The sequence below is a fragment of the Panthera pardus genome, unplaced genomic scaffold, assembly GCF_024362965.1.
Source record: "Panthera pardus isolate Hobbes unplaced genomic scaffold, ASM2436296v1 HiC_scaffold_16, whole genome shotgun sequence".
Taxonomy (NCBI): domain Eukaryota; kingdom Metazoa; phylum Chordata; class Mammalia; order Carnivora; family Felidae; genus Panthera; species Panthera pardus.
This window is the reverse complement of record NW_026526721.1, coordinates 8,992,682-9,005,191: the sequence shown is the minus strand read 5'-3', so window position 1 is coordinate 9,005,191 and position 12,510 is coordinate 8,992,682. Positions and strand designations below refer to the sequence as shown.

Below are 12,510 nucleotides of genomic sequence, written 5' to 3'. Positions count from 1 at the left end.
TCATTCACTCACTCATTCACTCATTCATTCAAGAAATGTATATGGGGGCATCTGGGTGGCTGGTCGGTCGGTCAAGCATCCGACTCTGGATTTCGGCTCAGGTCACCATCTCAGTTTGTGAGTTTGAGACCCACTTTGGGCTCTGCACAGGCCGTCCAGAGTCTGCTTGTGATTCTCCTTCCCTCTCCCTCTCTCTCTGCCCCTCCCCTGCTCTCTCTCTAATAGATACACTTAAAAAATGCTTATCAAACACCCAGGTACCAGAGGATACATCAGGGAACAAGAGCAAACTCCCAGAGCTTACGTCCTGGCTGGGGGAGACGAGCAATAAACAAGTAAATCTGCGCTGGAAGAGGACCACGGGAAAAGGGAAAGATGGGCGTCAGGGGCGGGGGGAGAGGGTTACGGCTCCAAGAGGAACAGCTCCCCTGAGAGGGTGGCGACAGCTGAGGGGGCGGAGAAACAAGCAGAGCAGGGGCCCCAGCTCTTCCAGGAACGAGGTCACAGCTCAGGGACTGATGGGCTCAGTGTCCAGGCTGGGTGTTTTGGGGTCCCCTGCACCCAGGCTCCTCCTGAGCGATGGGGGTGCTCGCACTCGGGAGACCGGGCCCGGGCCTAGGGTGACCACTGCACCCTTGTCATTGGGACAGGGAAGGTGGCTGCCACTCTCTGCTGGCAGTGGAAGCTTCCTGAATCGTACATCCGGTCCAGCTCTCGCCCCAGATCAAAGAGCCACGCGTCGCACGCCGTTGTCATGTGCTTCCTGCTTTTAAGCAAATTCTGCAGCGGTTTTAACAGCTAAGTTGTCAGAAGTGGTGGCTGTGGAAGGCGCGTCCTTCATTGTGGCCTCTGCACCTGAAGTTCTTCCTTCCTCAGCACAGACAAGGGCAAATGGGGAGCAACACACTCTCACTCAGATCCCCTACAGAAGCCCTAGGTTTCCTTAAATTTGAGCTTAGAGATGCTGTGAAGCAGTAAGTGTTGCTCCTTTTAAAGGGGTGGTAACTGGGGCGCCCGGGTGGCTCAGTCGGTCAAGCGTCCGACTTCAGCTCAGGTCATGATCTCACGGCTCGTGAGTTCGAGCCCCGTGTCGGGCTCTATGCCGACAGCTTGGAGCCTGGATCCTGCTTGGGATTCTGTGTCTCCCTCTCTCTCTGCCCGTCCCCTGCTAACACTCTGTCTCTGTCTCTCTCAAAAATAAACAAACATTAGAAAAACAATAAAGAGGTAGTAACAGATGCTGGTAATGATCCTGTGGGGTCAGGACATCAGCCTTTTTTTTTTTTTTTTTTTAAGTTTATTTATTTTGAGTGAGAGAGAGAGAGAGCGTGTGCAAGCAGGAGAGGGGCAAAGAGAAGGAGAGCGAGAATCCCAAGCAGGCCCCACTCTGTCAGCACAGAGTCGGAATATGGGGCTTGATCCCACGAACAGTGAGATCATGACCTGAGCCGAAATCAAGTCAGGCGCTCAACCGACTGAGCCACCCAGGTGTCCCTGGCCTCGTTTCTTAATACCCCAGATGACTGATGCCTCCTGTCATAGCACGTTACCTGGGAAAGGTGTCTCAAGTGTAATAACAAGACTTTGAAAATAATTCCGCATCCCTGCCCTCAGTGAGCGCCCCTGGCGGCTCTCAGGAAAAATGTGTGCCTGGGAGGAAGTCAGTGCTGTCCCCGGCCCCTCCAGACCTCCTTTCCCCAGAGGTCCCTCTTCTGTCCCCATGGCGAACTACCTGCCAAGTACAAGGAGCTGGCAGCACGAGGCTTTCCGGCCATTGCACATGTCATCTGTGGGGCTTTACAAACAAAAGAAAACCAACTCAAGTCTAGGCTTTGTCTAGACCCTGGAATCAGCTTCTGTCGGTGGGAAGCCAGGCACATGCATTTCAAAAACGCTCGGAGAGATTCCATGAGCAGTCGGCATGAGAACCACCAGGTGGAGGTGTGTGAACTCTGAAAGATAACAGCGAAGGACAAAGTTCTTTGAACTCACTGATTTTATAAAGAAATACGTATTCAACTACTCAAGAGGAGGCTGGATCTTGAAGACTTTGCCACCCGGCTCTAGTGTCACTCTGCTTCTACTTAAAAAAGTCATAGGAACGAGGAGACACTATGTTAGGGTAGCCACCTCCAAGCTAGCCACCCACAGGGGTCACCCCCCCCCCCCTCCGCCTCGTTTGGTACAGGGATTCCGTGAATTTGGGTTCCTAACGAATGAGTACTCCAATAAACCACTGGGGGGCGATATTGCCAGTCCGTGACTCCACTGTCCAATTTATGAACTAATGTATTTTTAATGAGAGGATTTTTAATCCCATTGTTATGGAAGTGGCATATTATCTATTGCAATACATTTTCATGTTTATTACTTTCTATATAATTGCATGCTATTTTGTCGTTCCAAAGACTTCTACAGATCCACGGCACATACTGAATCAGAGCCCTCCGCAAGAACCGCACATACGAATATCTAGATTTAAAAGGTGTTTTATGTTAAATGTAGCCAAAGGTATAATGAGTTTGAAGAAGCTAACCTTAAAAAGGTTTCTTTCTAAACTTTTTAAACCAGAAATACATACACACACACATATACATACACACACACGTGTGTGTGTGTGTGTGTGTGTGTGTGTGTGTGTGTGGTCTTGGTGACATTGTTCTACATTAGCAACAAATGTAATATCCACTGTGCCTTATAACCATACAAAGATATATGTACAGAGTTGTTGCAGTATTTTGAAACGAAAACAAATTGGAAATCATCTAAGTGTCTACCGACGGGACAGCCATTAAATTGCAACGCAGCCATAGGGTAGAAGGTTTCGCACTCTTAGCTGGAGTTGCGTGTATTGCTGTGGAAAAGGTTCAAGCGCAAAACCAAGGGGAAGAACAGCAGGGGGAGCCTGGCGTGCGCATCCTCTTCCTCCCCGGGAGCTGACGGAACTGGAATGTGCGCCGCAGGCGTGCGCAGGCGCGGTGCCGCAATAGGAGGGCGGTCTGGCTCCCGGACCTTAGCCTCGGGAGCCGAGTGGGGTTGGGGCGGTGCCTGTGGTTGGGGCAGTCGAGGCCCTTCCGGTTTTAGAGCTCAGATCAGCACATATTAACGTTTGCCACCTGCGGATGCGCGGAAAACCAGGAAAGACGTTTGTCCCTGACGGTGGCAGGGGAAGAACTTAGGTCATCGGGAGGCGGGAAGGGCACGGACTTTGGAACCAGAAAGAGATTTTGATTCTGCCGCTACTGCTACACCGCTGTGTGACTTTGCACATTTTGCATCCCGTCCCTAGGCCTCAGGCTCCCCGTCTGTAAAATAAGGGGCCAGCACTTGCCTCATTTGGTGGTTGAAAGGACGGAGTGAGATACAGACCTTCTTCTTCAGCTGAGAATTCCCCTTATTCACGGGAGAAATTTAGTGATTCCTCGGGAGGTATTTAATCAGGGTTCAGGGTTCTCCAGCGACACAGAACCAAGAGTATATATTATATATACATATACACGCATACACACATATGCATACATACAAATATATATATATATATATATATATATATATATATATATATATACACATACACATACATACATATACATGTTTTATTATAAAGCAATTGGCTCACGCAATTATGGAGGCTGGCAAGTCCGAAATCCACAGGGTGGGCTCTCGGGCTGGCAGCCTGGAGAGCCGGGAAAGCTGACGGCTACAGTTCCATTCCCAAGGCCCTCGGGTGGAGACCCAGGAGAGCTGACAGCACAGATGAGGTCTGAAGGCGGGTTGCTGCAGAATTGCTTTGTGCTCGGGGAGACTGTTCTTTTTGTTCTAACCGGGCCTTCAACTGATTGGGCGAGGCCCACCCACATTACGGGGGACAATCTGTTCACTGACAGTTCAGAGTTAGGTGTTACTCTCGTCGAAAACCACACTACAGATTGACACGTAAAGTTAACCAACACAACCACCACCTCAAGCCAACCTTGGGGACTTGAGAACGCATGTGGCCTGGCAAACTGACCATCTCCGGTGCGGAGTCTGCATCCCCGCTCCGTGGCGAATTTGCTCTCCTGGCCGTTTAGTAGGATGACCCCCTCCATCTGAACGTCCTAATCTACAAAATGAGGACACACGATGATCTGAGGACTCTAACAGAGCAATTCAGGAATTACTGAAGGAGCATTGAAGGGCTGTTCCTTGGAGCAGGGATAACCGGTCGCCTGTGAGTTAACTTGTTGCCGCTGAACCCAGCAGAACACGGGTTCTCAGCAATCACAGGGTTTGAAGGTCGCAGGTTCTGGGGCCGGCCAGCCTGCTTGAATCCTGGCTCTTCCACTCACTGTGTGGCCAAGGATTGATCGCTTCACCTCTCTGAGCCTTGTCCTTCTCACCTGTCAAAGGAGATGCCTGATGGACTTGAGTGTCGATTAACTGGGAAGCCATGGGTGGAGGGTACGATGTCCCCATAGTGAGCCTCAAAAACCTATCAGCCGTTATTATTCCTTTCTAGACCTCCATCCCCCTCGCCTCTGAACAAGACCGCTTCTCTGTGGGTGAATGTGCTACAGCAGTTTGGGTCTGAAACCAAAGCTTTAGGACCCCAACTCACATTGTGCGTCCTCGTTCACCTTCGAGATGGCAGAAGCTATAAAATTATCATCTCAAACGTCTCTCTTGCCAATGGGGTGCTTTGCCATGAGAAGCAGGTGTCAATAGAACTCACACTACACTGGGGAGGGGTTCCTCTTTCTGGGATGAAGAGATTTGAACTGGTCACCGAGAAAGGAGCACCTGCCATGAAGGACAGGCTAGGCCCTGGGGCGCTGTAGGGAAGGGCTCCGGGACTTGGGGCACTAGAGGGAAGGGGTCCGGGACTTGGGGTGCTGTGGGGCTGGGGGCCGGGTCCTGGGGTGCTGTGGGGCTGGAGGCTTGGCCCTGGGGTGCTGTGGGGGTGGGGCTGGGCCCTGGGGTGTTGTAAGGGAGGGGTCTGGGACTTGGGGTGCTTTTGGGGGGAGGGGCCTGCGTCTTGACAGACACCCATGTGGCTGGAGCTTTGTGGACCAATGGGTAGATAGTATGTGATGAGGACCATGGAAAGGAGTCTGGATGCATTCATAGTGCAAATGGGGTGCTTTACAGTGACCTGATTCCCCTGCGTTCTAGAAAGCCCTCTGCACACTGCGTAGAGAATGGATTGTGGCGGGAACTGCGGTCAGGAGGCTACTGCAGTAGTCCAGGCAGGGGTGGTGGGCCTGGACCAGAACGCTGACACAGGGGGAGCCGAGGGGCAGGCCCACTTGAGCATCCTGGAGATAAAGCAAGGAGGTCAAAGGGAAAATACTTCTAGTTGTTAGATTCAGTCCCGGGGATGTAATGTGCAGCATGGGGACTACAGTTCACGACATTGGGTTGTCTACTTCAAAGTGGCTAAGAGAGCGGATCTTAGAAATTCTCATCCCAAGAGAGCAATATTTGCAACTGTGTGTGATGATGCGCGTTAGCAGAATCCACTGTGGAAACCCTTCCATGATATACACATATATCAGATCCTTATGTTGTGCACCTGGAAGTAATCCAATGCTAGAGGTCGGTTCTAGCTCAACAAAACGGAGGGGAAACTGCGTTGTCTCGTCTCTGGTTACTATAGCTATCGATGGTAGAAATTCTAGAACTCCATTGTTGGGAAGAGCCTCAGGGCTTTGGATTTCAGAGCTAGAAGCAGCCAGTCTGGTAGGATTGCTCATATCTGCCTAATTTCCCATCACCTTTCTTACAGAGGGAGGGCCTGAGGCCTGGGGAGGGTGGGTGCCCATGCTGGGCTGTACGACTTATAGATGCCAAAGTTGCTTCCGGGAAAACAAAGCACCAGATCCAGGCTCTTTCCCCCCCGGCCGCCCCAACCCCCCTCCCAGTTCTGCTTATATAATCCACCCTCTTCCTAAAGCAGGGATATCCCGGATCGCTGCTTTGTCTCAGCCTCCCCTGGAACCCTTCCAGTGATGGAAAGCTCACCCCTTTGTGAGGAAGCCTGCTCCGTTTCCACTCAGCCAAGGTAGATCATTCTCCCGTCTACGGCCTCAAACCCAGCTCGGGTTCCGTTCTGTGAGCCACAGAGCAGCCCGTTCCCTCTTTCCAGAATTTCGGGTGATTTCAAAATGTCCACCTCCCCCTTTGGGGCCTTCTTTTCCAGGCTACACACACTTCGTGAACAGCGGGACCTCCTAACCTGTAAGTTGCCACCCCCTCCCCCGACTGCCCCTGTTGGGAGGGAGAAGCCGCTTGGGCAGCAGAGGCGAAGACGGCTTCTTCGTAGAGCAGCCTGGCCCGCGTGACAAAGCCGAGTCTGTCTGGTATCGGCTCCAGCTGTGAGTCCCTGGCTATCCTTATTTCAAGGGCAGCACTGCGCCTGGAGAGCTCCTGTTCCCTGGCCGATGAAGCAGCTGGAAGAAACATGATCTAGGCATCCAGAGGCCCGTGCAAAATGCAAGACCGAGCTGAGTGTCCTAGGGGAAGCTGAGCGAGGGCTTGGCGGGGTGGGTGCTCTCACGTGTCCTCGTCACCACGCGGCATTCACCTTTGTCTTCTGGTTGGTTTCTCGTGTGTCTCTTCTCAGCAGGGTGGGGAATTGTGCAACCGGTTTTATTTTCTGATGCAATGTGGGGTTGTCCTGTCTTACTTAACTAAATGAGCTCACCGAAAACAGAGCCTTGGTTGAGTCGTTCCCAAACACTGTTGGTTTCCCTGGACATTCCCTTTTGGTCTGTCCTCAGGGCTCAGCTCTGTGATGCTGGAGGAGTTAGGATTGGCCCTTCTTCACAGGTCTCCATCAGAACTTACAACTTGTGCAGTGTCCCAGTGGAGGACCTGGGGTGAGCCCTGTGGAGCCCAGAATGTTCCGGGGAAGGCACTGAATGCAGTGGACGTCAAGGGGAAGACTGAGCTCACCACTCTCCTGCCTGGTTTGGCCAAAGACCCCACTCCCAACTGCTGTGATGGACCTTCTGGGCTTCCATTGTCAGAAAGGGGCAGCCCTGGGCCCAGAGAGCTGGACTGGAGTCATGGCCCCACCACTGAGCAGCTGTGGCCTTGGAAATATTACGTGGCCTCCCTGTGCCTTAGACTTCTCTTGGGAAAGGTAAGAGCACGGGTAGCTCCTATCTCCTCAGGTCTGTGAGGGTGGAATGAGACACTGAAGAGCTTTCTGTATAGTAGGCACTATACAGAAGTACAGCGAGTGTCAGTGTTTTGCTTTTAAATTTGGAACCACTGAGAGAAAGTCTAAGACTTAGGGAGTATCCAAGATGGCGACATAGGAAGACCCTGAACTCACCTCCTCCCATAGACGCACTGAATCCACACCGACCTATAGAGCAATTCCTCCTGAAGAAAAACTGAGGGCTGACTGAACAGCTTCTGCACAACGGAGGACAGAGGGACCACACAGAACGGCAGGAGAGACGGAGAACGGGAACAATGGGAACCCCCGCCTCTACTCTGAAAGCTACAGTGGGGAGGGACGGCCCTAAAGGTCCTGCCTGCAGATTCGCCCGCCCTGAGACACAGCAAAATAGTGGCAGCTTAAGGGGCAATGAGACTAGAAGGGAAGGAAACCCATTCACTAACTCTAGGGTGTCCACCAAGTGGGGGACTGCTGGAACTCCGAGTCAGAGGGGCTTATAAATGCCACTGTTTACATTCCCCCTCCACCTCCATAGCACAGACAGCAGCAGGGTCTGGGCACCTTAGTCAGCCTGTTGCTTCAGTGAGACCCAGGCCCCTGGTCCACACCAGCTCCAACTAATCCCCTAGCCCACCCCCCCCCCCCCACACCGACCTGTACCTGCCTGAGCTCTAGCCATCCCACCAGTGCAGCCCCAGCATGGTACACTCTGGAACACCACCCCCCAGTGCCTACTTCAGCTCCAGCCATCCCGCCAGGGATGCCCTGTACAGAGCATGTAGACAGCCAGGCAAAGCCAGCGGGCACATGCAGTCTACACAGGGACTATTTCTATACAAGGCCACTCCTTCAAGACTGGAAGGGGTATTTTGCCCGATTCACGGAAACAAACACAGAAAGTCAAACAAAATGAGGAGACAGAGGAAAATGCCCCAAAGGAAATAAGACAAAACTCCAGAAGATGAACCAAATGAAATAGAGATAAGCAATGTACTTGATAAAGAGTTCAAAGTAACGGTTGTAAAGACGTTCACTGGACTTGAGAGAGGAGTGGAAGAACCCAGTGAGAACTTCAAAAAATAGATGGAAAATATGAAAAAGAAGCATCAGGGTTTAAGAATATAATAACTGAAATGAAAAAATACACTACAAGAAGTCAGTAGTAGATTAGAGAATGCAGAAGAATGGGTCAGTGATCTGGAACACAGAGTAATAGAAAACACCCAAGCTGAACAGCAAAAAAGAAAAAGAATTTTAAATTTAAAAACTGAGCATAGGTGGGGGCACCTGGGTGGCTCAGTCGGTTAAGCGTCTGACTTTGGTTCAGGTCATGATCTCGTGGGTTGTGGGTTCAAGCCCCACCTCGGGCTCTGTGCTGACAGCTCAGAGCCTGGAGCCTGCTTCGGATTCTGTGTCTCCCTCTCTGTCTCTGCCCCTCTACTGCTTGTGCTCTGTCTCTCTCTCAAAAATAAACAAACATTAAAAAAAAAAAAGACTGAGCATAGTTTAAAGGGACCTCTAGTACATCAAGCACACTAACATTCACACTATAGGGATCCAGGATTGGGGGGGGGGGGCGGGGGGAGGTAGGGAGCAGAAAACTTATTTGAAGAATTAATAGCTGACAATTTCCCTAATTTGGGGAGAAAACAGACATCCAGATCCAGGAAGTACAGGTAGCCTCAGACAAGAACCTAAGGAGGTCAATATCAAGATACATAATAATTAAAATGTCAAAGATTAGGGGCACCTGGGTGGCTCAGTCCGTTGAGCATCCAACTTTAGCTTAGGTCATGATCTCACAGTTTGTGGGTTCAAGCCCCATGTCAGGCTCTGTGCTGACAGCTCAGAGCCTGGAGCCTGCTTCGGATCCTCTGTCTCCCTCTCTCTCTGCCTCTCCCCCACTCAAGCTCTGTCTTTCAAAAAATGAAACATTAAAAAAAATAAAATGTCAAAGGTTCGAGATAAGGAGAGAATCTTAAAAGCAGCAAGAAAAAAGCAGCCAGTTACAAATAGGGAAGCCCCCATAAGGCTATAAGTTCAGTTTTCAGCAAAAACTTTGAATATATTATCCTGCTCCCTCTGGCCTATAAAATTTTTGCGGAAAGGAAAAAATCAACAACCAAGAATACTCTGCCTGGCAAGATTATCATTCAGAATTGAAGGAGAGATAAAAAGTTTCCCAAACAAAAATTTAAAGGAGTTCATCACCACTAAACTGACCATACATGAAATGTTAAAGGGACTTCTTTAAATGGAAAAGAAAAGGCCACAGCTAGAAGGAAATTATAAAAGGAAGAAATTTCACAGGTAAAAAGCAAACATGTAGTGGGGCACCTGGGTAGCTCAGTCGGTTAAGCGTCCGACTTCGGCTCAGGTCATGATCTCGTGGTTTGTGGGTTCGAGCCCCGTGTCGGGCTCTGTGCTGACAGCTCGGAGCCTGGAGCCTGCTTGGGATTCTGTGTCTCGCTCTCTCTCTGCCCCTCCCCTGCTCACGCTCTGTCTCTCTCTGTCTTAAAAATAAATCAAACATTAAAAAAAATTTTTTTAAAGAAAGCAAACATAGTAAAGTTAGTAGGTCAATCACTTATAAAGCTAGTATGATGGTTAAAAGCAAAAGTAGTAAAGCCAATTATGTGTTAGGGGATCCACAAAATAACAAGATGTACAATACGACATCATATACGTAAAACATGTAGAGGGGGAAGAAAATGTGGTGCTTTTAAAATGTGTTGGAACTTAAGGACCACCGACTTACTAGACTGCTACTTGGGATGTTACATACGAACTTCACGGTAACCACAAATCAAAACCTATAAAAGGTATACGAAAGAAAGAAAAGAATCTAAGCATAATGCTAACGTCATTAATCACAAAGAAAGAGAGCAAGAGAAGAGAAAAAGAGAAAAAATACAAAACAACCAGAAAACAATTAGCAAAATGATAATAAGTACATGCTTATCAATAATTAAGTGTAAATGGTCTAAATGCTCCTGTTAAAACACACAGTGTGACAAGACCCATCTGGGGAATTCCGGTCCAAGACGGGTGATGCAGGAAAACCCTGAACTCACCTCCTCTGTGGACACACCAAGTCTATACCTATAGATATAGCAATTCCTCTGAAGAAGAACTGGGACCGATTGAACAGTTTCTGCACAAGAGACAGAGAGACCACATGGAGAACTGCAAGAGACATAGAGACACAGTAATGCAGGGAACCCCCCCCCCCCAGCCCCATCTGTGAACTGCAGTGGGGGAGGGATAGTACAGAGACATCCTGAGCAGATTCGTCTGCCCTCATGCACAGAAAAAATACACCGCAGTTAAAAGGGGCAACTAGAATCCAGAGGAGCCAGCCCTAGAACCCTGCCAAATGGCAAGGGAGCTTCTGGAACTCTCTCTGGGTCAGAGGGGCTGGTGAGCACCATGGTTTATGTTCCCTCTCCAACTTAATAGCATGGATGGGAGTCCTAGCCGGCCGACCACCTCTGTAAACCTTGGGCCCCCAGCACATCGGCCTTAGCCATCCCACCAAGGTGGTCCCCATGTGTCACAACCTGGGACACCCCAGATCATTCACTACAGTTCTGGCCATTATGCCAAAGTGACATAGGCAAAGTACCCCGGAACACTCTAGGGCCACACTGCTTTGGCTCCAGATGGCTTGATAGGGCACCCCTGGCACAGAGCACCCAGTGCCTCCTAGCTCATGCCTACTTTGGCTGCAGCCACCACACCAGAATCCCTACACTGAGTACTCTTGGACCCCACCCTGGTCTGTGCCCCACATAGCTTCAGCCACCCCACCAGGGTACCTCCTATGCAGAGAGCCGTGACCCCTTGGGTTGCACTTCAGCTGCCCTACCAGGGTGCCTTCTGTGCAGAGCCATAGGGCCCCCCTGGCTCAAGCGCATTTCAGCTGGGCCACCCCACCAGGGCAGCCCCAGCATGGGGTGCCCCAACCCCAGCCCATGCAAGCCACAGCTCTAGCCAACCAGCCAAAGTCACCAAGCACAAGCGCTCTACACAGGGAATAACCACACACAAGACCATCCCTTAAGGTTAAGAAAAGTAGCAGTCCCACCCAATTCACAGAAACAAACACAGAAAGCCAAACAAAATGAGGAGACAGAGGAATATGCTAAAAATGAAAGAACAAGAGGTGCCTGGCTGGCTCAGTCAACAGAGCACGTGACTCTTGATTCCAGGGTTGTGAGTTCAAGCCCCACACTGGGTGTAGAGATTACTTAAAAATAAAATTGATAAAAAATAAAATAAATAAATAATAAAGTATATAATAATAATAAATAACAAAGGACCAAAATAAACAAAATCACTAATGAAGGAGGAAGAAGAACCACCAACACAACAGAAATACAAACTGTGAAAGAGTATTATGAAAACCTATATGCCAACAAATTTGACAACTTAGAAGAAATGGATACGTTCCTAGAACTATATCATCTTCCAAAACTAAACCAGGAGGAAATAGAAAATTTGAACAGACCAATTACCAGCAATAAGATTGAATAGGTTATCAAAAAATTACCAACAAAGAGGGCACCAGACTGGCTCAGTTGGTACAGCATGTGTCTCTTAGTCTCAGAAGTTCAAGCCCCACACTGGGCACAGAGATTACTTAAAACAAAACAAAACAAAACAACCCCCAAAATTCCCAACAAAAGTCCAGGACCAGATTGCTTCACAAATTCTATCAAATATTTAAAGAAGAGTTAATATACATTCTTCTTAAACTATTCCAAAAATATAAGAAAACTTCCAAATTCATTCTGTGAGGCCAGTATCACCCTGATACCAAAACCAGATAAAGATACCACACACACACACACACACACACACACACACACACACACACACATACACACAAAGAACTACAGGCCAATATCTCTCATGAATATAGATGCAAAAAAATCCTCAATAAAATATTAGCAACTGAAACCAACAATACATTAAAAAATTATATACCATGATCAAGTGGGATTTATTCCCAGGATGCAAGGGTGGTTCAAAATTAACAAAACAATCACTGTGATATGCCACACCAATAAAAGAAAGGATAAAAATCATATCATTATTTCAAGAGATACAGAAAAAGCATTTGACAAAGTATAAACATCCATTCATGATAAAACCCTCTACAAAGTAGATCTAGAGGGAATATACCTCGACATAATAAAAGCCTTCTATGAAAAACCCATAGTCAACATCATACTCAAATAGTGAAAAATTGAGAGCTTTTCCCCAAGATGTGGAACAAGATAAGGATGTCTGCTCTCACCACTTAAAAAAAATTTTTTAATGTTTCTTTGTGTGTG

General features: G+C 48.8%; 1 non-coding gene across 1 annotated transcript; it reads left to right on the top strand.

Annotated features, from left to right (window-relative positions):
* Positions 1–8,456: 8,456 nt before the first annotated feature.
* On the top strand, positions 8,457–8,541 carry TRNAQ-UUG (transfer RNA glutamine (anticodon UUG)). Its single transcript has one exon. It is a non-coding gene; the product is annotated as a tRNA-Gln (tRNA).
* The last annotated feature ends 3,969 nt before the right edge of the window (positions 8,542–12,510 follow it).